Genomic DNA, 4,575 nt, shown 5'->3' on the forward strand with positions numbered 1-4,575 from the left:
TGCAGTCCCAGTGTCCCGGCTGGTGGAGGAACAGCTGTGGTACACAGGAGCAAGGGGCACACAGCACCTCCCTGAGGAAAGGCCAGGGCTGCCTCTGCCCGCCCAGTACCAGCCACCCCATTGGCCACAGCTGAGCCAATCAGCAGAGTTGGAGGAGGCCTGTCAGTCACAGCCAGCTGGGGTGGGGCTGGAGGGGGCAGAGACCAAGCAGCCTGAGGAGAAATGGGTGAGAGATGGGCCAGGACCAGGGCCAGGACCAAGACCAGAGCCAGGGCCACAGCCACAGCCAGGGCCAGAACCAGGGGTGCTGCAGGAGCAAGAGCAGGTATCTCCCAGTGTGGATGGGCCTGGGGGGAGGGACCTGGAGCCATCATCACCCACATACCCCAATTCACCAGCCCTGGGCCCGAGTGCTTTTGGTTCTCGTTCCTGTGTCCTGCTCTCTGTCCCTGCCTCTCCCTTTCCCTCTCCCCTTCCTTTTTCCTCTCATCCTTTTGCCTCTGTCTCTCACCCCGCCTGTGTCGGTCTGTCCCTCTGTCCTTCCTCCTGCTCTCCTCTGCTTTCTGTGTCCCTGTGTCCTGCTGATCATCATCATGTTCCTGGCCTCACTCTGCCCTCTTCCCCTCCATCCCCTTCTCCCTGTCCCTCCGCCCGTTCCTCACCAGAGGTTTCCCTTCTCCATTCCCTGCAAATCTCCCCTTGTTCCCACCATCCCTCTGTCCTGTTCCTTTCCCTCCCCTGCCACTCCACCACCCTGTCCCACCTCTCTCTGCTGTTCTGTCCCTATCTCTTCCTCCTCGTCCCTGCTCACCCTGGGCTCCAGGAGTGGGGCAGGGGCAGCCCCAGGGAAGCAGCCATGGGGACTGTGAGGGGGCAGAGCTGGGCCAGGGGACAGTGTTCCTGCAGGGTGAGGCAGCAGGAAAGAGGCGCCCCACAGCATGCTGAGTACCGCAGTCCTGGAGCATAGGGGTGCTGGTCAGCCATGCCTTCGGAAAGCAGGAATTAAGGATGTACAATGTAACTAGATGTATGTGTCTCTTAAGGAACTTGATCCAATTTCCTACTCTCAAGACGAATAGGTGCAATAGTCAGGGAATGAGATTTTCATAAGAGAGCCCCTGGGGTGTCCCTTTGTGGGGGTGCCTGAGAGGTACTTGTGAGGGTTGCTTGTAGTGGGGTGGGGGGTGCAGGTACTGGGGGCAATGGTAGCAGCATGAGGTGGTGCTGCTGTGCCTGGGGATGCTGGTACCAGCCTGAGGTGGGGGAGCAGGGTGGGCGAGGTTCCCCAGGCTGGGAAGGGGGCAGTGCTGTTTGTTCACCTCCATTTGAGCTGAAGGCCTGTGCTATAACCTTGGCCAAAGGAGAACTGCAGTTTCTGGGTGTGTTTGTCATGCTGCAGTGCTTTGCCCCAACTGTCAAGCTGTTGGTCAGTCCTGGAAACCCTCAGCTGAACAGTCCAAAAGCAGTGAGGGCCTGAGTGCATTCTGGTTTGGCTCACTGTAACTCGTGTGTCAGTCTGCATCTGTCTTTGCTGGTTGCCTGTGTCTTTCTCTTTGAAGGGATGATCTTTGGGAGGTTCTGCAGCATGGACCTCCTCCCTCCATTGCCCCATTGCAGCATGCCTACATTTAATGCCTGCTGCTTCACACTCTTTCCTCTCAGAGCTGCAATCAGAACCTTCATCCAGAGGAGAGCTGTTCACCTCATGACTTCATGAAGAAAATCCAAGAGCAGAAGGAAGAACTGGGCCTGATGGTGGACCTGCCATCCAGAACTCGCTACTATGGGCCGGAGGTCAGCCTTGGCCTTGCTGTTGGAGAAGCGAAGGTCTATGACGTTCACGTGCCACTTCCTGGGGAGCGCTGGTGGGGCTGTGCTGGGGGTCCATCCTGGGGGCAGGGAAGCGTCACAGGGCTGCTAGCGAGCATCCTTCCCTGCAGGGACTGCCAGTGCAAGGGGTATGTCAACAGTTAGTGAGAGCTGCGGGGAGCCTTCCCCTGTGCCGTGGCTCAGCCGGGCTCTGGGAGCGTCCTCAACAGATGCTCAGAGCCTGAAGGAGGCTGAAGAAGAGATGTTGGAGGGACCTGGAGCCCTGCAAGGTTTGGGCACGAGCTTGACAGGAGCTCCTGGGGTGCAGGGCATGCCACCGCAGCTAGCAGACCTCTGGCCTGGAGCTCGAGCGCTGTGACGCAGGAGATATGGAGAGGACGGGTCTCCTCTGACCCTGCAGAGTGGTGGAGGGAAAAGGAGAAAATATTGTGGGGTCGAGGAGGAGCCTACATCTTTCCGTCCATGGGCAGCCCACCTGGCCTGTACCCGCCGCTGACATGAGCTAATTATGGATGGGGCAGAAGAGGTTGGTGAGCCTGAGGGCAAAGGTGATGTTGGGGATGAGGAAGAAGGAGCAGCATTCCTGGCCAAAGCAGGTGGTGTTCTGCAAGGAGAGAGGATGCAGGTCGCCGCTGGGCTGTGTGAGGAGAGGTAGCCGTCAGGGTCTGGAGGGGCTTGGGGAGCCTTGCAGTGGCTGTTCCTGGTGGCGGGGGGTTGCCGTCAGCCCTGGCCCCCCCCAATTTGTACTGATGTGCCTGAGCCAGTGCAGGTCCTGTGCAAAGTGCTGCAGCTTCTTCCTCGTGAAGCAGCTGGTCTCCTGGGAAGAAGGGAGGCAGCATGGAGGGCAGATGGAGGGCTCCAGCCAGCTCTGGGCTAACATCGGGCTTGGAAACAAGGGCTGGAGGCTTCAGGTGCCCCTTCCCCTCTTGCAGATCCCCTTTCCCTTTTATTTCTTTCTGGCTGTGGGGAATTTGGTCGTCCCTCCCACCGAGAGCTAATCCTCCCCTGGCTCACCTGCTGGAGGATGTGCTGGGCTTGTACAGGCAGCTCCGCTTCCAGTGGGGCCATAGTAGCCAGTGTCTTCTTCACCCGCTCCTGGGGAAGCCTAAGAAGAACAGAGCATACTTAGAGCACCGCACAGCAGGATGGGTGCCCCAGAGGTGCTGGGAGCAGGGTGTTTCAGTGCCATACATGTCCTGAGCTTCAAATTGGGTCTGGTTGCTGGAGGGCAGGTAAGAGGGAGCTGTCCCCAGCAGAGAAACCCCCTAGCAGGCAGCGAGATGAAATGCTGTGGGATGGCTCTACTGGGAACGCTGAAATGCCCTGAGCGCTGCAGGGGGACTTCTGATTTGCAGCAACAAATCTAATCACTAAAAGAGACCAATCCTCCCCGGATGGCATCTTTGCTGATGCTCCATCACCCCATCACTGGCTTTTTGGGGCCCTGGCTGGTGGGACCTGTAAGGCATGTGATGAAAACTCCTTTCCCTAACTATTTAATCAACCAGTCTTTATATTATGAAAGTGTATTAGCTTTGTTTGTATATATATATATATATACACACACAATGAGTTCACATGATACACTGTAATGTGATGAGGTAGTAGAGTTTTCCTGGAGACTTTGTGATGTGGTTTAGCCCCAGCCAGCAGCTGAGCACCACGCAGCTGCTCGCTTACTCCTCCCCTGGTGGGGTGGGGAGGAGAATGGAAAAAGAAAGGCAAAGCCTTGTGGGTTGGGGTAAGGACAGTTTACTGGGACAGCAAAGGGAGAGGGAAACAATCAACAACAGTACTGATAACAGATATTCACAATGGGTGATAACAGAAAGCAATTTACCGATCGATGACCGACCGGATGCTCAGCCCATCCCGGAGCCACGCTGAATCCGCCCCTCTGTGACTAGCCCCCTTTTATGGTGAGCGTGACGTCACATGGTATGGAATAGCCCCCCTGGCCAGCCTGGCTCACCTGTCCTGGCTCCTTGTGAAAATTAACTCTATCCTAGCCAAAACCAGGACACTTTGGTATTGTTTATGCTGAAGTAAAAGAAACTAAAGGACAGCCCAGCCCTAGAAAGAAGGACTTTGCTTCTGGGAAGCTTAGAGCTGTCCATGAAGGATAAAGAATACCCCGTGTCAACCAAGATAACACCAGCATCCTAGCCCCTCTGACACATCTTTGAAACCCTCCCAGCATCATCCAGCATCGTAGATCAATACTTCAGGGAGGACTGACTCCAGGGACATCTGGCTCAATAGACAATCAGCAAGAATGCTGCAAAACTAGAGTTGCTTTGCAGTTTGACTCTGATTAGTAATCGGTAGTGTGGGTTCTAGTCCTTAGTCGCCTTGTACCTGAATGATTGAAGAGTATAAGAGCCTTATGTAAAGACACATTTGGGGTGCACCAATTGGCTCGGACACTGCATGTGCATGGAAAAATATTTGCCCCTGTAATTCTATACTTTGCGACCTTGCCTCTCCCCTTGGCTGGCATGGGCCAGTTGTGAATTTTTTGTGCCATCAACTTGGGGCTCACCTGTGGGCTGGGGGTTTTGCCAGATGAGGTCCAGGCAGTGCCAGATGAGGCCAAAGAGGGGGTGGAGCAAGCTGGGCAGCCAGTGTAGTGCCAGCTCCGGGGTGTTGGCATGCAGGTGCCGTCCAGTGATGCCCGCCCGCTGCCCTGGCGTGAGCTCAGTTTTCTGCCCTCAGCCAGTCCCTGCCTGGCCCCCAGGGTGGCCG

This window comes from Grus americana, chromosome 11 (assembly GCF_028858705.1).
Source record: "Grus americana isolate bGruAme1 chromosome 11, bGruAme1.mat, whole genome shotgun sequence".
Classification (NCBI taxonomy): domain Eukaryota; kingdom Metazoa; phylum Chordata; class Aves; order Gruiformes; family Gruidae; genus Grus; species Grus americana.